This window comes from Oratosquilla oratoria, chromosome 15 (genome assembly GCF_046742065.1).
Source record: "Oratosquilla oratoria isolate Oo_2021 chromosome 15, ASM4674206v1, whole genome shotgun sequence".
NCBI classification, from domain to species: domain Eukaryota; kingdom Metazoa; phylum Arthropoda; class Malacostraca; order Stomatopoda; family Squillidae; genus Oratosquilla; species Oratosquilla oratoria.
Window position 1 is genome coordinate 44355549 of NC_134791.1, and position 19241 is coordinate 44374789.

At 48.0% G+C, this 19241-nt stretch overlaps 1 protein-coding gene across 1 annotated transcript in view; it reads right to left on the reverse strand.

Moving 5' to 3' along the window:
- Positions 1-19241, reverse strand: part of CenG1A (Centaurin gamma 1A) — a 422753-nt gene that overhangs the window by 342645 nt on the left and 60867 nt on the right. The gene's annotated exons all lie outside the window — the stretch shown is intronic.

Below are 19241 nucleotides of genomic sequence, written 5' to 3' on the forward strand. Positions count from 1 at the left end.
CAGCCGCAGGTCCGTCCTGGGATGCGTCACTAGAGGTGGTGGGACAGAAATTGGTCCTTCTCTTCCAGACGCCCGTCCTTCCTGTCCCAGAATTTTGCCTCGAGATCTGTCCAATTCATCTTTTGTTGTCGGGTGACGTGGACGATTTATTGGAGTCGGTATCGAGATTAGGAAATAATCGAAACTTTTCCAATAATCGGAATCTGTATTGGAGTCGGGAGAAATATATCGTGGTTTACCTTTCTTAAAACGATAATTTTTCGTTTCAAGTAATAATTATATTTTTGTATTATGATCATCAAGTCAAATACTATTACATCCTAAAGTTTCGTTTTGTTTGCTGGAAGGAGCCTCACGATTTAACTGATTTCGTATTACCAGCAAAATTCTTTGTCCACGGGTTTACGACATTGTTGTTTAATTTCAAAGAACACAATAATTCAGCTCTGTTTACTATTAAGTTTCATTGTTTTTATTGTAATAGTTCTACTTGAATCATGTCAAGAGTAAACAATGGCGACAGAACAAATTTGCATAATTTCGCACATTTATGCAATTTTTTATAGGTTTCAGTGACAACGGACCCTTTTGGAAATGGCTGTAGTTCATCAGCGTCCCTGGTGTCGGCGCGCGCCCGGGCCACCTGGTCAAACCCTCATCACAGAAAATGGGAAATCCACTCAACCTCTAGAGAGCGTGGGTCAGCACCTGAGCAACATTATTCCTACATGTTCTCGTTTCATATCAAACAAAATTGAAACGAACATTCTACATCGCATACAAAATCAACACTAAATCACTGTCAAGTACCCCTAAATATCCTTACTTGATAACCCTTTTATATGTCTTATTACCCCAACGCACTCATAAAAACAAAGCAACATGTTGCTTCCGTGCCAGACAGAACTCAAGCTTTTCATTCTGGTTGCCGTCAGACAATTTTATTCGTCTTCCTGGGACCTCTTCGGTCAACTTGGACTACTCCGCAGAGAAAGAACCAACAACCACAATTCAAATAATCAGTTATACAGGCGTGACTAGAATGATTATGTGGCACCCTACCAAATTGTATCTTCATTGTGTATTGAGTGGGCGACCCCACTTACATGCGGGAAAGGGCATTTGCTAAGTATGCATATGCATGTACCCAGCTTGGCCGGCATCAAAATGAATCTTGTACTAAACAAAAACCTATTTTTAATAATAATAATGATAATGATAATAATAATAATAATTAGTAGTATTAATAAACTCTGATACCAAAACAATAAAAAGCATTTCATGCTATAAAAGATCTCCAAAACACAGAGCAGTACGAGGTCGTCTCAGAGTCGTGTACTTCCCTTTTATGAATAAAATCGCCTGGCGTCAACCTTCAACAAAACCTCGAAGCCGACCACCAACCTGAAGTATCACGAGTAGTCTAGCCTCCAAATCAATCTACAAAATATACGCACATCGTTTCTTGAAGACAGAAACCCTCTATAAAAGCATGATAAAAAATAAGAATAATAAAATAATAACAATAATAATAATCCCACCATACACACATATATATATAAAAAATATATCACTAATATACTCATATATAATATTAATAATTATTCACATTATTACTGGCTAATATTGTTTCATGTTGGACATTTCTAAAACCGATATCTACACTAAATTAGAGCCTAAATACAACGGCGGTAAGCTTCTGTACACCAACACATTTCGCACACACACCATCTGTCATCGCCCATTGTACCCAGTGGGAACTGCTGAAACTATTGCCAGTGCCTTTGTACCAGTATCATAGTCTTTCGTTGCCGATAACCAGCGCTTCTTTCCGTGGGGACAATACAGCGTCGGAGAGGTGGTGGTACAAGAAATTCAAACAAGGCAGTCAGCATAAAGACGTGACCGCTAAATTTTAAAACATTATAATATTCATTTCTGTTCTGAATGGATATTAGTCGTAAAGGAATAGTATGTGACCTTGGTCCGTGGGGGTGTCGCTAAAGTCTTTGGATTATTGACTGCATGAAACTTAATGCAGACAACGACTCATACCGGCAGTAACGTCGCCATTCCTATTCAGTGTTGGCCACTTTAATCGGTCGAAAGCAACCCACTCCTTTCTCCTATGGCGCGGCCAACCGGTCCAAGACCATTTCGATTAACCTCTTCACTATTCAACTTTTGTGTGTGTGTGTGTGTGTGTGTGTGTGTGTGTGTGTGTTTGTGTGTGTGTGCGTGTGTGTATCTGTGTGTGGTGTGTGTGTGTGTGTTTCACCTTGGTCTTTTAGGTCACGTGTTGGACTCGTGATCGACAGCTACTTCCCTCCCGGAAGAGAGCTCAGAGCTCGTATGACCGATCTATGGGTAATGCTAGGCACGCACGCACACACCCAACTCCCCGCCCACGAGAGTTGGAGTAAAGACTCGAAGTGGAGCGATACTGAAATTATTTTCAGTCCTGGGCAGGATCGGACCGCCGTAGTGACAGTCTGGGGCTCTACCAACCGCGCCACCAAGTGTGTTGGTGTGTGTGTTGGTGTGTGTGTGAATGTGTGTGTGTGCGCGCGTGAGAGAGAGAGAGAGAGAGAGAGAGAGAGAGAGAGAGAGAGAGAGAGAGAGAGAGAGAGAGAGAGAGAGAGAGAGAGAGAGAGAGAGAGAGAGAGAGAGAGAGAGAGAGAGAGAGAGAGAGAGAGAGAGGCTCCGATCATTTGGGAGAGGGGATGAAACTTGAGGCTTTCGGAGCCACCTGCTGTTCTAAACTCTGGGCGACGCTGCCGCACGCAAATCGGCCGCAGCCGCACTTGGGGACCGTGCAGGTGGTCTTGGGTCATGCCCTTTCCCCCCAGGAGACAAACTCGGGGAAGTCGCTCTAGCGTGCGGAAAGGTGCCTTTGCAAAATGCCGTCCGCTCGCCTACCCGTTCGATACGGTTTCACGCTCCACGGTTCCCTGTTCCGGGCAAAGGTCGGACAAGGTCATTCAGCCACGAGGTCGAAATCGGGTCACACGGACGTCGTGATCCCTCATCTGTGACAGTTCGAGTCGCGAAAAGCAGGTCACAGTGCAGTGATGGGGTTTCAACTTTTACTGCGACAGAAGCTACCAAATGAATTGCCTGGTGGTACAATCGAATGTTGTCTTAAACGAAAACAAGGCCTCCCCAGGAGGCGCTTAACTGCGACAGAGGGTCCCCTCCCCTCACCTCTGCCCAATAAATTTGGACTGCCAAGGCACGTGGCCGTTGGATACGAGAGGATGGGTCCACGCAGTGACAAGAGAGGTCGAAACCAACGCGCTCTCCTCCACCGGCATTCGAGTTCATTCTTTTTTTTTTCCGGTCGAGAGGCCCTCAAACGAGACGTTTCTTTTTCTTTGCAATTTGTTGTTCTCGAAATAGGTACAGTAGATTAAAAAGCGCGCGTAGACCAAAGCAACAGGGAAAAACCCGACTGCGGTCAAGATGGGGATCGTTAAGAGGCCTCCATACGGGCGTACGGAGCCCGTATGGCGTCCTTTATCTTTGCCTGGTTAACTGAACCATCGAACGAGCTAAAAAAAAATTTTTCGTTCTATTCGATGATGATTATTCATGCAGATTTTATTTAGACGTGCTAGAGAGGGCCTCACGTGAGCGAGACGGGTGGAAGAAGGAGATGGATTATACTGCAGCAGCAACCCAGCGCTCGTTCTTGTGGAAAGCGCCCCTCTGATGTGGAGTGCCTTCAGATGCTCCCTCTACAACGACTCGGGCCACCACGGGGTACGAACCTGGGAAGAACCAAAGGGCAGAGGAGCCATAGCAACCTCCTTCACCGTACTTACATTCTGGCTGGCAATATTATATATATATATATATATATATGTATATATATATACATATATATATATATATATATAATATATATATATATGTGTGTGTGTGTTCGTAAAGAGCTGGAGTCCAGGAGCCATGTTATCAATTCTTTTCATTTGGGCGACGCTTTATACAAATTTGAAATTAATTTCCTTTTGTCATTCGGAATAGGTTTTGATTTTGTTCAACTTTGTTCAATCCGGTGGGACCTGTCCCAGAGAACATCGGTACACTATATAACAATCCTTTTGTTTACTATGTATAACCCTGAGGACGAACCCCGGACAGGGTTCGAAACGTCGGTAATAAATTCTGTTACTCTGAGTCCAGTATATATATATATATGTATATATATATATATATATATATATATATATATATATATATATATATATATATATATTTACCAGAGGGAATCCCACCCCCGCCCCCTCCCCAATGGAGAGAAAGGGCTAAACCCATATTGGTTACTCATTCCACAGCTCCGACGACTGTGTTACTCCGGCGCAGCGAGGTCCTGCCCGCCCTCAACTCCACAAATTCGTCTGATAATAGAACAGATCCCCCCAGGAGCATCGATGGAGCTGAGGCGTTGTATCTAGTAGCTACATTAATCATTCCCTTCTGGCAAAGACATGACTTCAGCGACTTCCTTCTCAGGAGGTGAAGTTGCGAGCCTACCGTTAGGCGTATGCCCCTTCCCCCCACCCCCTTCCCTCCTGATCACTCCTTGCGCAGCTTCTTCCGACACACACGGAAGAGGCGGCTTCGTGAGAGGGACATATCGCTTTGGCCATTGTTTCGGCTACATGGAGGGAGGAGGATATGGTGTGACAACTGCTTTGGGACAGGGAGGGAGAGAGGGCGAGAGAGAAGCATAGTTTTTTTTATTCATTTATTATTATTATTATTATTATTATTATTATTTTTTTTTTTTTGCATCCGACCTAGATATGGACCAAAAGGTCTCCTGTCGGCATCCTCCGCCTTTGTAAGAGAGAGTGAGAAGAAGGGTGGGAGAGAGGAAGGAGAAAGTGAGGAGGAAGGGAGATAGGGAGAAAATAAGAGAGGAGAGAAAGAGGGCGAAAGAGAGAAGGGAGGGAGGGAGAGAAGGATAAAATGAAGAGAGAGGGCGAAAGAGAGAGAAAAGAGAGGAGGGAGAGAGACAGGAGAGAGGAGAGAGACCGAGGAGGGAGGGAGAGAAGGAAAGAGGGTGGGAAGGAGGGAGAGAGGGGGAGGGGGAAATATCTATTTTCTGGAGGTGACATACAGTACATACGAGTTTGGGAGTGTTTGGTGCATTACTCGTCGGGCTTGTGCTCTCGCTTCTTTGGAAGAATATGGAGTTCTCGAAGGTTGGGTGTCTTTGAAAGCGGCCACCTCTTGCTCTCCAGGCTACGACACAATCTGGATTCCATTATGACATAGTTTCTCGTGATGTACAGTAGGTGGTGAGGACTTTGGAACAGATAGAGCTGGGAATGTTACGTGCTCTATGAAGTAAGCCAGTGTTATGTCGATTGTTGGGTAATCTTCTAATGCCCTAGACTTTTTTTTTTTCTTTCTCGGGAGAAGGACCAAAGAAACTGCGAAGGTGGAGGGAGACTGTATGGGGAACATGGAGCAATGGGGAAAAAGTCACAATGGTGTAAGTCTGGTACTATCATTCAGATAAACGGATGTGTTGGTATTTGTTTGGAGGTAAGCGGCGGTTTGTTCTTATGGTGACGGGGTACTTAGGTTGTTCGTAAGGAGTAGGACACTAGGTTTCCTCACGGGGTTGTGGCTGTGTCGGGTCGAATCTTGTTTCTAATGTTTTCAGAGGAAAAAACTAGACAGAACAGGGTTATTGGGCGGTGGAGGAAAACTATGACTGCAGTGGCTTGGAAAGGGGTTGTGGAGTGCATGTGGTACAGACGAGATGCCTGGGCGGTCGAGGACTCCTTTTCCTCATGTGACTTGTTGACTTGGGTAGGGAGAAGGAGGTATAGGTACTGTACGTGGTAAAGCATCTTAGAAATGTGTGTGTGTGTGTGTGTGTGTGTGTGTGTGTGTGTGTGTGTGTGTGTGTGTGTGTGTGTGTGTGTGTGTGTGTGTGTGTGTGTGCGTGTGTATTGTGCCCCTTGTAAACAGATGAAGTCAGGTCAGATTTGCACTGCTGTGTAAAGATGCACACATTTTCTACCAATCTGGGAAGGGCCGTCGACAATTCCACTGTACGATGGGATGTACTGTTATTTGGGCTGCTAGGGGTATGATGATTGGCACGGGTGGTGTATTAATGGTGGCTGGTGTAGATCCATTGGCTGCCGCGGTCGAGGGTTCTTTAAGGTGCTTTCAGAGTGTTGTTGTTTAAGAGAGGGATGGGAGTTAGAGGTCGCCCGTCCCCTGCCGCCTCGCAAAGCACCGGACCATGAAACTACAGGGCTGAGGGCAGCGGTTCTCAACCTGGGAAAGTTCGTGGATGGGCGAGCCTGAAGATTTAATTCGGTGTTGACGTGGTCTCCAGGAGGCTAAAGAACATTTATTTACATTATCATAGTTTTTATTTATTATTTTATTATTAATATGATTTTTTTTTCGCATCCGACCTAGATATGGATCAAAAGGTCTCCTGTCGGCATGCTCCGCCTTTGTAATCCTTTGTAATTTAGTGACATCCCTACGGATCAGAGCTACATAGCTTTCTTTTGTGCTTGGAGACTCGTCTCCACTTAAAAAAGAATATTAATGCTGATCACTTTAACGCCTACTGTTCCTCCACTCTCCCACCTTCCTTAGATCTCTCCTTTTCCAAAAGATCCACAACAACCCACAAGGACAGAAACGCTGGTTCTTGCTGGAAAAGATACTCTTTCCATTGATACCACGAGACGTCCTCGTCGTACCTGGCGCCTTGACAACAGTTTGTCTGTTTGGTGACCTCGTTTCGCTGCATGATGACCTTGTTCCTTCCTCGACACTCGAGAAGGAGAGGGAGGGGGGGAGGTCTCCTCGACGTCGCCGCGCTCCTCATTCTTGGCTGGCGACCTTGTTTCGTGAACTCCATCGAGGCGAGGCGAGGCGAGGCGAGGCGAGGCGAGGCGGGGTGGGGGATAGGGGGCGATTGTCTCTTTCCTTCGGCGGAGGCGTCAGGTCACGTTTTCTCTCCGGCTCACGTGCTCGTCCGGGGGAGTTTCCCTCGCCCGAATACAATCGCACAGCCAGACAGGCGCGCAGCAAGTTGGCTGTAAAAGTGAAAAGTTTGATCGTGATGCAGGGGAGGGGGGTTCCTTCGGTTGAATTAAATCGCCAAACGGCGGCGATGGCAGCCAGAACCAACGGACGAGTCGTCAACACCAGGGAGCGAGTCGACCCTTTCAACCATGTCGGGGTACAGGTTGCTGTACTTACTCTATCGATCGACACCTCAACCAACCCTCATGGACAATTTTGTTCATGTCATGAGATGAGGGGAAGGGGAAGGAGGAAGAGAAAGAAAAAGAGGAAAAGGAGGAATAAGAAGAGGAGGAGGAGGAGGAGGAGGAGGAGGAGTAGGAGAAGGAGGAGGAGGAAGAGGAGAACTCGAGACGAACGGTCTCCAGACATCGATCGGGTCTGCTACCGTCTCAACTTTCCGAAGAGACTGACGCAATTTATCTTGTTTACTTATTTATATTATTAATCAATTGACTGATTTATTCATTTGTTAATTGACAAACACGGGAAGGGTCTTGGCACTCCCTCGGAGCTACAAAATCGACTCGCCCTCAAGCAGAACAAAATCGACAAAGTCCTCAACCGTGTTGCACTTCGTTGCCGACAATCGACTAGCGATTCTATCCTTAAGGGCCAAGAATGTCGCGCCGAAGTCACTGATATGTTCAAAGAGAGCTTTGTCGCGGGCAATAGGAAGGAGGCACGGCAAGAATTATTCTTATATATTCATTTATTTATTTGTTCACCTATCTATTTTCATGCATCTGTACGATAGCTTGGCATGGGGGAGGGAAATCCTGACCCAAAACTTCTCTTTAATGTTTCTGAAGACGAACAGCCACTGCCTCCCGTTCAAATCTGCACGTCTCGGCCGACCTGCACTTCCTTTTCACATGTGTGAACTGAATGTCTATTCAGCCTCCCAGCAGGCGATTTCAATCAGCCGAGGGGGTGAGGGGGGGAGGGGTCAGGCAAGGGTACTACCTCTCGTTATTCAGGTCAAGAAAAATAATAACAATAATAACGACAATAATTTCATCCATGATGTGAACTTCGGTCACCTTGTTCAGTGTTCTTTTCTTAGCCGCTTACCTGCGACCAACGATGGCTACTTACAAGCGAAACGGGCGTCAGAGAGAAGCATCTCCGTCCCTGCCACCTCCCCTCAAAACCCAACAACAATTCTCACTCCCCTTCGAAGTGGAGCCCCGAGAGGATGACACTTGGTTTCCACACCGTGTCCAAGATCTCTCTCACTCTGTCAGCTACGACTGCGTTTCCTCCACCATTGCACATAAGGAAAGCTGGCGAGCAGCAAAACTATTCCCTTCCTACCAGTGTGAGCCGGTGACAAGGAAAGAAATAGCCAAGACCTACTTTGCCAACAGAGTTGTTAACGAATGGAATAGACTAGGACGGTGAGCATGATGTAGTGAGCGCCGAAATAAGTGGTTGTTTTATGAGAAGATTAGATATCTTTATGGGGAGGGATGAGTTTGTAATGGACATGGAACTGCCTAGTGTAGACCTTATGGTATCTTGCAGCCTCCCAAATTCTTATGTTCTTAGGCAACCGCCTCACACTGACATAATACACAAGACAACATTCCAACATATCTTCCCAGGGAATTCTATGGGAAGGCCCGCGGGCCATTGCCAGCCACTGTAGGGATGCGGGTATCCAGTTGGTGAAATTTGCGACTACTATTATTATTATTATTATGATCATAAAACAGGTTGAATTTGGCGTTGCTCTTGATGTAAGGGAGATGGCGTCGGAGTTCGGTGCCCCAAGATGATCCCTTTCACTACTGAAGAAATCACGCAGATCTACATAAATCAGCCCAGCGGCAGTCGGAACAAGAGGAGAAGTGCCACCCACTCACCCGGCGCCAAAGGGCTCGGGGGAGAAGACTCTCCCAGTGTGTGTGTCCAAACAGGGCCATCGACCTCTTCCGTTCCGAGTGGCACTTCCCCCCCCTTGCTTCCACCCAGGTACTTCGTCCAATGGCGTGGCACCGCCCCTCCCACTCACCCCCACCCCACGGCTAACCTCGGCTGCGAAGGAGTTGTAGCTTCTCATCTCGGGTGGCACTCATTTCTGTGATTCTGGATGCCGGCGGCACGCTATCTTATTCATCTGTGTGGCACCCCATCGGTAACAAAGGAACTCGGGAAATTAAAGAGGCAGAAGAGTGAACTAACGGTGGTATTCTTAAAAAATATATATTTCCTCATATAAATTTTATATAAATCCTTGGAAGGGAAAGTTTTATACAAGGAAATATCTTTTTTTAAGAATACCACCGTAACTCCCACCACGGCATTAGCAAGAAACAAGAGGGCGCACTTTATAAGTATTGTTCTGGCTACGGTTTTATTCAACGGCGGGGAGGGGGGAGCGATGCCGAAGAGGTTACTACGACCACCGCCGCTTCATGCGTCATTATCAACCTTTTAGTGACGACGACAACGACGACGAACTTCGTCCCCTCCCCTCCCGGAGGGGCATGCCAGACAAGCTAGATCCAGCCCAAAGGGTTTCTTTCATTTCTACAGAACAAAAAATAAGGAAAGGATAAGCCCAATTAAAAACGACGAAAATGTCATGATAAAATCGGAGGAAAAAATGAGCGAGGCGTTTAACAAATATTCTCTCTCGGCGTTTACTAAGGAGAGGTTAGATAAGGTACCTGACTGCGATACGATTTTCAGTGGGGGTGAAGAAAGTTGACTATCAAATATCAGCATTAGTAAGGTAGAATTAGTCAATCAGATTGAAAGAATGAAAGCTACAAAATCCCCGGGTCCAGACGAAAATTTTCCCAGAGTGCTTAAAAGAGAGTAAATTTGAAATCTGCAACCAGTTAACAGAGATATTTAACAAGTCGGTAGACACTGTTTTTGTGCCTATTGCTTGGGGCCAAGAGGAGGAGGGGGAGAGGAGCAAAAGGAGGAGAAGGAAGAGGAGGAAGAAGGAGGAAGAGGAAGAAGGAGGAAGAGGAAGAAGGAGGAAGAGGAAGGAGGAGGAAGAGGAAGGAGGAGGAAGGAGGAGGAAGGAGGAGGAAGTGGAAGGTGAGGTGGAGAAGGAGGAAGAGGAGGGTGAGGTGGAGGAAGAGAAGGATGAAGTGGAGGAAGAGGGAGAAGATGAAAAAGTAAAGGGGGGAGGAGAGGTGGGGGCGGAGGAGGAGGGAGACGAGGAGGAGGAGGAAGAGAGGAGAAAGTAGAAGAGAAGGAGGAGGAGGGAGGAGAAGTCGGAGATGAGTTGTACAGAGAAGTGTGAACGTGCATGAACGCAGGCAGATAGGCAGCCAACGAGAAAGAGGTAAGTAGGTAAGTAGACAGGCAGGCAGGCAGGCAGGCGATCGGGGCCAGGTTTTGTAGCGTCGCACACGACCCGACGTGTAGAATAGAGCTGCTGCTGCACCACTCCACCTCGTTTGTAATTCGTCGCCATCGCTTCTATTCCTGGGGAGAAAATATCGCGCCGAAGAGATCCAATCCGTGAGGTGACCAAGGGGTGGTTTGAAGAGGGTAGCAGAACGGATGAATAGCAGAAGCTATCAATCCATCCATCTGCCATTCTGGGTCCGCTGCTGGACAAAGGCCTTTCTCATACCCATTCCATGAGTCGTACAGATGCTTCAATCTCTACCACATCATTTGGCGTGCACGGGGGGCTCCCTATGATCCCCCGACCATATTTACGGATATTTAATAAATCAGGGTGACGGGCAGAGAGGGAAAAAATCGTGACGTTACTCATGGAGCCGGGATGGGATCGAGAGTTTAAACCGCGTTGACGCCCCCCCCCCCCACCACCACACCTACCTACGGGAGTCACTGTACGTACAATAACTCTCTGCCGGGTCCTGTTCCGAGTGGCCGGGCGGGTGGGGGTGGGTGGTTGGGGGGGGGGGGTGGAGAAATAATTCATTCCATCCCATTACTATATTGTCATGTCAAGAAAAATGCCCTCTCTCCATCGATCAAGCATCGACTCAAATAAATTCTACTGGATATTCAGGCTATTCCATAAAATGGCACATCTACAAACTGTTTTCTCATCAGGCACCTCGTCTTTTCCATATCTATATCACTTTCTGTCGCTCTCCTGTCCCAAAACTAAGAGACGCCTGTCATTGTGACCACTCTTTTCATTGACCTGAGCGATGCAAGTATGTTGCCTTTCTCTCTTCTTTGTTCTACTTGCTTTCCTACCCTCTGCATGTTCTCTCGTTCTGGCTGATATTTTTCTTTATATATACCGGGACTGCACCTCTGCTGCGTTTTCCCCACCCTCTCTCCACCCACGTCGTGGAATCTTAAATGTTCGTCATATGTTCATGGCTCGACTTGCTGGTGTACTTATCGGGTGACAAACAATATGTAAAACAAAGTACTAAGTTTTCTTCTTCTTCCGCTCTAGCAAATATCTTATTTCCCATCAGGTAAATCACTACTTTTCCCATTTCCTATACTTTGATTTTGGATCACCTGAAGAAGCGTCGTCACCACGGGGGGGGGGGGGGCTGGCAGGGTGATCATCCATTCTTCTGGTGGTTCATCCTGGGGGGGGGGGGGGGAAATGTTCCGATGGGGTCAAGAGTTGGGCCCAATCTGTGTGATTCTTCACCACGGTCTTGAATCACGTGCTGGACTCGGGATGGACAGCTATTACCCTCCCGGATGAGAAATCAGAGTTTATATATGGCCCAATCTATGGATAACTCTGTGTGTGTGTGTGTGTGTGTGTGTGTGTGTGTAATCACATGCGGGGATTACGCATACATGTTGATTACACCAGCGTTAAGGGAGGGCGAGGGGGAGGGGGGAGGGGGGTGTCAATGAGGAATTTGCGGAACTAATTGATCAGTGCCCGCGGGCTGACGCGAGACCGTGAATGAATGACTTGGGCCCATAACGAGGCCGGATGTAGAACAGGAACAGTTATACAAACCAATTAATTAGTTTCTTTGGTTAGTAATCATCACGGCAAACTGCTTTTCCAAATGCATCCTTTTATTTTACATTGTACTGCGTCCATGTGATCGATCAGGAGGAAATTCATTCCATTGATGAACCTTAAATTTATTCAATGTTGCTGTTTGGAATTAGGAATAATAATAATAATAATAATAATAATAATAATAATAATAATAACAACAATAATACATATACCAACGACTTTTTCCTCCTTACATGGGAGGTATCCAAAGTCAAGCATAAATCCACCCCCACCTATTTCATCCCAACATACTCCGCCCCCATTCACCACCACTCCCTCCCTCTTGGCTCCTGGAGGATGGGTCATCCCTGCATCTCGCCCACTGCCCTGGGTCAGAAGCAATGCAGTTGGACACAGCACATCCACAGCAGGGCCGCTTCATTTAATCGGCGACCTCTCTCTCTGTCCCCTCATTCAGAAAAAGAGAAGACGGGTAGAAATCCCTTCGGGCTGCGTCAAAATATCATTCACACATACTCCCTCGCCCACATTCCCTATCCACTCTCATGCTTCACAGCATCATCTATACACCATTCTCCACTCACCCCTATATTCTGTCTTCTCCCTTCCTTCCTCAACAGATATTCCTCTCCTTAACAATGCCTCTTTTACCCCATCTTATACATCTCATCCTTGGTCGTCCTCTCATGTTCACTCCCCGCACCTTTGCCTTCCACACCTCTTTTATTAATCTTTCTTCACTCATTCTTTCCATGAGTCCAAACAATCCTAATACTCTTTCATCACCCCTAACTCCAAACTCTCGCCCTCCTCCTCACCTACTCGTTTCTCACTCTATCTAGCCTAGTACCCTACCATACTTCTCAGGCATTTCATCTCTAACACATTTAAACTCTTCCTCTCTTATGTTCCATGTTTCTGCCCCATACAGTGCTGTCGGCACAATCACTCCTTCGCACAATCTCCTCTTATCATCCATTCCCAAAATAATAATACCAATAACAACAACAAAGCTTTGCAAAAGAAAACAGCCACCGATGTACTTTAATAATAAGCGATGTTAATTGCAAAAATGTCACACCTGCTTTACCGCTGGCATAGATTTACATCGGTTGAATACCGCGGGCCTTGTTTCGCCGATAGCCAGAGCCAGAGCCGCCGCGCCCCGCCGCTTTTCAATAGGCAACCCCCATTCTATTTATATAAAAAAAAAGGGTGTCACCCATCATTCCGGCCAGCCAAACGACGTACACGACGAAATGAACGTGCAGAGGTCTGACTTTGTTAACACAGATCATTCACGATGACGCCACAACTGGGCTACCCCCGTCCTCTCCCCTCTCCCACTTGCCACCGCAAGAATAAAACCCTTCCCCCGATTTTGGAACCAGTGCACTACTCCAACCTTCCCCGGCATGCCGTCTGAAGCGCTCCTGGCACGTGGGATGTGCGGCCCCCTTCAGTGGTATCACGGGGAAAACCATGACGTCACCCGAACTGCAGCACAGCAGGGTGGGAAGAGACCCGAAGTATCCAGAGTCGAGGAAAGGGACCGGCTGGGAAAGAATTGTTCTTGCAACCCTTCCCTCCGTCCACCTCTACCACCCTTCCCGAACTCGGCACCAGAATCACCAATGAACTTCCTTCGCTAGGACGCCGGTCTCCAGTGACTTTGCTCTGATGGAGAGCGACTCTTATTCAGTTGCAAGGGCGACACTTCTTACGGAGGGGAGGAGAGCCACGGCCCACTTCCACTAACCTCTTTCCTCAGACGATTCTTTAAACATTCACCCTGGATGGCTTGGCGATTATAATCAGCCAAAGACAGGCCCTCATGCCCAAAAGAGGATTGATTGACTGACTGACTGATTGATTGATTGATTGAAGGACCAAGTCTCCACATCTCTCAGGGGGAGACGACTTCCTCCGGTGTCGTCGACGACTTGGCCTCCTCGCCGCACAAACCTCTCAGCCCCTCTTCCCAGAGGAGGAGGAGGAGGAGGAGGAGGAGGAGGAGATCATCTTTGTGGTGGACCGGAATTCCGGCGCCCGGCAGCGCGGCGTCGGGAGGAGGGGGAGGGGGTGCCTCGCAGTGCCTTGTCCGGAAACTGTCAAGAGAGCTCTCAGAGTTTGGAAAACACAGAGAAAGATAAAGGGACACACAAACACACACAGTGAGGAAGCGTGGGAGAGAGAAGGAGCGTGAGGGAATGAGAAGGAGGGAGATACAAAGATGAGAGGGAAGGAGATTGAGGGACAGGGAGAGGAAGAGGGAAAGAGAGGGGAGGGTTAGAGGACGAAAAACAGAGAGGAGGGAGGGAGGGAGGAAGGAGGAGAGCGATAGAGATAGAGAGAGAGAAGTGGGACAAGAGAGAGGAGAGGGAATTAGAGGGCGAGGGGGAGAGGGAAAGAGAGAGAGAAGTGAGACGAAAAAAGGAGAGAGAATGAGGAGAGAGGAGTGGGAATGGGATGGAGAGGGAGAGAGGGGGACAGAGAGGGGGAGAAAGGGAGAGAGAGGGAGAAAGTGAATGAGAGGGAGAGAGAGGAGGAGAGGGGAGGGAGGGAGGGAGGGAGGGAGGGAGGGAGAGGGAGGCTGAGAGAGGGGGAGGAGGAGAGGGGAAGGGGGAGGGAGAGGGAGGCTGAGAGAGGGGGAGGAGGAGAGGGGAAGGGGGAGAGGGGAAGGGGGAGAGAGGGAGGCTGAGAGAGGGAGGAGGGAGAGAGATGGAGGATGAGGGAGAGAAGGGGCAGGAGAGAGAGACGGGGGAGGAGGGAGGAAAGTGGGGGGAGGAGGGAGGAAAGTGGGGGGAGGAGGGAGGAAAGTGACGAGAGAGAGAGAGAGAGAGAGAGAGAGAGAGAGAGAGAGAGAGAGAGAGAGAGAGGGGGCGAGGAGAGAAAGATAGAGAGGAGAGGGAATGAGAGGGAGAGAGAGCGAGAGGGGAAGGGAGGGAGAGAGAGAGGGAGGGAGAGAGAGGGAGAGAGAGAGAGAGGGAGGGGGAGAGAGAGAAAGAGAGAGAGGGGTAGAGGGAGGGAGGGAGAGAGAGGGAGGGAGAAAAGGGAGGGGGGAGGGGGGAGGGAGAGGGAGAGGAGGGAGAGAGAGGAGGAGGAGATAGGGAGAGGGAGAGAAGGGAGGAGAGGTTGAGGAGAAGCAGAGGGAGAGAAGGAGTAGGAGAGAGAAGGGGTAGGAGAGAGAAGGAGTAGGAGAGAGGGGGAGTGAGCGGCACACATCACACTAGGAGAGGCGACCAACCTAAGAGATGGTTTTGTCAGTCTCTCCTTGGTTGCTGTCAGGTTGGTCGTGGGAGGGAGGGAGGGAGGGAGGGAGGGGGGGGGGAGAGCGGACCCATCAATCAGCGCGCTCCGTCGTCCTTCGGGATGATCCGAAGTTGCACACAAATACTGCTGATTAACGCTTGCCCGTCACTCCCAAGAAGACTTGTTGTCGAAACGTTATAAATATCGTGTTCCTGATCCAACCCGTGTCTTCTTACCATATTTTCCACTTCACACACACACATTATATATATATATATATATATATATATATATATATATATATATGTGTGTGTGTGTGTGTGTGTGTGTGTGTGTGTGTGTGTGTGTGTGTGTGAGCACATATATACATAAACATGTATTATGTAGTTCTAGGTGTGGCGCGACGACAAGCTGGTTGGCCTGTACCGACATGCGGTTGGGACATCCCGGATTTCTGTTCAAGTGTGCCCAGCGCTAATCATCTTACATTGGTTGCCTGATTCCCCTTTTCACCTCTCCAAAGCCCTCCGTGCAGATCCCGTTGCCATCACAACTCGCCAGAGAGAGACAGAGAGAGAGAGAGAGGGAGAGAGAGGGGGGGGGCGACGAGGGAGAGAGATAGAGAAAGAAAGAGATATGGGAAGGAAGAATGTGTTAGCGTGGTATGTTGTATATCATACCATTATTATTGTACTTGTGTGTTGCTTATTTGGGGAATTGTATGTTTTCCCCTCTTTATAAAATTGTCATATGTTTTGTTGTATATTGTTTTATTATTTATTGTAATTATGTGTAATCATTGTGTATAATTGTAATTATATTGGATATCGCAAATGCGATGCACGTCTTTTGGCGCGAATTGGCAGCTTGGCGTCAGTTCGGAGCCAGCTCTCTTTGTATTCACACGCATTAGTTGTCAGTGGTATCAGAGAATACAGTGTACTTCCCTCTATTTGACTTTCATTTCTTGTAGCCACCCGGTACAAGAAGGGAGGGGGGGGGAAAGAGAAAGTAAAGGAGGAAGGGAGGGAGGAAGCGGGGAGGGGCGGCCCATGGAGTGATATAAAACAAATTTATACGGTACGATAGACGGTTGACGTAGTATTTACGTATACATGTATGTGTGTGCGTGCTGCGCGCGTGTGTATATTTTCCCGGACGAAAGTATGCCTTGTTACCGTTTTCCGCTCCTGTGCCGGGTCGACATTTCTACCAGTTGTGTTCTTTGCCACTCTGCTCGGTCCCTCCATTCCCGTGGGAGTGATACTTCACTCCCAAATTATAATAATAATAAATAAATAAATCCTGCCCCTGCACCACCCCCTCCCTTCCCTTCCCTCTCCCACCCCGTCCCCGACCCCCTTTGCACGACCCAACCTTCACCTTCTCAGTCTCCCCGTCTCTTCTCCCAACCAATCCCATCACTCTCATTTCCATTGTAACTTTCGCCCCCCACACTCCCTCCCCCCTCGTGACGTGACATTCCCCCACGTGTGGCGCCGGCTGCATCAGTTTTATGCAGACAGACAATACTTTAGCGACTTAATGACACACCTCTGGGCCAGAGTCACGCAGCCTTCTTCTACGACCAAACTATTTTTTCCCTCAAACAAGAATGCACATCACGCTTAACTTCTGCTAAACCTCCCCTCTGCTGTTGCTGCCCTCCTTACATCTCTCCTTTACCACCACCAACTCTTAGACTCCACATCTGTACCAAGCCGCATTTCTCCTTTATGATTTCTTTGAAATATTCTCTACATTTGCTGTCCCTGGTTTCTTCTATCTCTCTCGCTCCCCTCCCGGAGGAACCAATGATATGTAGGTGCCTGCTTGAGATGGACCTTCATGATCGGTGGAGGGATTCTCCTTGATGCTTATCTTCGAAGACCATCAGCGCCCTCATATCTGGAGGTGGGCGGGCACCCTGTCTCCGGACCCCCCACCCACTCCACATCTCTCTCTCTCCCTCTCTCTACCAACTGTATTTCCTCCACCTTTTCCCATATAGAGAACTGACAACCGGCGAATACTCAACACAAAAATCCAGGGAGATCCAGGAAAGTGCCCGTGGGCCGTTGCCAGCCACTATGGGGCTGCGGATTTTCAGAGTAAAACTCGATGTAATAATTAAATTTCTTCTCCCGGGCGTGTGTATGTGCATACCAACAACCTCCCCCCCCCCCAGGTGTCGAGGAGGGGGACGGCCGAGTAAAAACCGCTGGCGACTTCGTTCCGACCAAGTCTGTCCACAGAGCCACGACGACATTCCAGAAGAAACCAAGAGGCCCAAAGCAAACCTTCCTTGTGCAAAAACAGAATACCCCCGCTCCAGCTGGAGCCACTGCACTAAAATCACCTTTTTCGACAAAGTGAAAAAATCATCTTGACCCACGGAACGCGCGAGCGACCACGTCTTTAAAACATCGCGGGGAAAAAAGAAAATCACGTCGCCCGAAGTGCAGTGCAGTGCAGCGCAGCAGAGCGGGGTGGAAAGGAACCCCGAGTATCCCGAGTCGGGGAAAGAGACCATCTGCGAAAGAATACCATTTGCGTCTTTCTCGCGCTGCGAGGCACCCAGCCACTCTTGTACCCCGCACAAAACCCCGGAATGAGGACATTTCCAAAACACCCCAATCAAGCAATGGTAGGATATACAAGATCGGTCTGGTCTAATATATATATATATATATATATATATATTCCAAATTAAACAATTTAAAGAAGTAAAATAAAATACAAAATAAAATAATGAAATTGTTCAATTTGACAAACTCCTGGTGCGTGGGTCTTGGTAGCCGTTTCGCTTTCGAGACTACGTTCGACCCTCGTGCAGCACAAAACTCTGGAAACTTGAATTTGGTGCGGGAGGAAGTCGACGCTGCCACCGCCGTCGTCCTTATGCGTCAACACTGACCAACGTGTGGTGCATGACTAGATCGCTGCGTGCGCTCACTCATTTGCATTTGCATTGGTTCGAGCCAAACACTAACTTCATTAGATCTTTAATGCATAGATACAATCGACGTCACGCTACCTTAAAGCTATAACGAGTCACTCCCCTGGTGGGGACCATTGATAACCTGTTCATCTCTCCTCACCAAACTTCGGCTGTAACACGAACACAACGGGCTGCATGCGGCTCGCCATCCTGTAATGTTGTCAAGACAACATCAAAGTGTGTGCCGACCTAAAATGTATTTTCATTTGGGCGTTGAGAGGGGAGGGGGGGCGCCAAGATAGTTCGCCAAGGGCGCCAAACATGCCAGCAGCCCCCTCCCCTGTTCTTACATTTGCATGCAAGAAGTTCGCTTCCTACGTTGGAGATGAGCCTCGGTGCTTCTGAGCAAGGTGGGGTCCAAAGATTTCTGCCATACCAATGCCTCTATTCTTAGTGACGAATTGTTTATTTGTTTGTTTGTGTTTGTGTTTGCGCGCGCCCAATACTGCATTTCTATCATTGCCTTGTCACTATTTTCGCGGACACTTCTCAACCCGGTAGCTGCGTGTCACACAACACTTGATCTTCTGAAATGTCTCGATCCTTTCCTGTGAAACTCCCTGGAGCAAGAGTCGGCCAGTGCGCCGTGTCTTTCTTTCTATCTTTCTACAGGAAACTCTTTCCCTCCTTGGTGCTTCCCCACCAGTCTGTGTGACTTGGACTGTCAAAATTTGAAACATTTTATTATGACACTTCCCCCGACACGGGCACTTGACTTCAATGTGGTTTTCTGGCCTTTCTTCTCCTCCTCCTGGAAAGGCTTTTGCCAGACTGTTAATATTTTTTTTTTGTCTTCTGCCATTCTTTTCATCTCTCTCTCTCTCTCTCACACACACACACACTGGTTTCAGTGACTACATTCACAACTACATCCAGTCCAGCGCGCCTAAATGTGCTCTCACATACACACACGTAAACATATAGTGGTTGGGAAATTGAAGGCAAATCAGATCTGTTCGTTGTTAA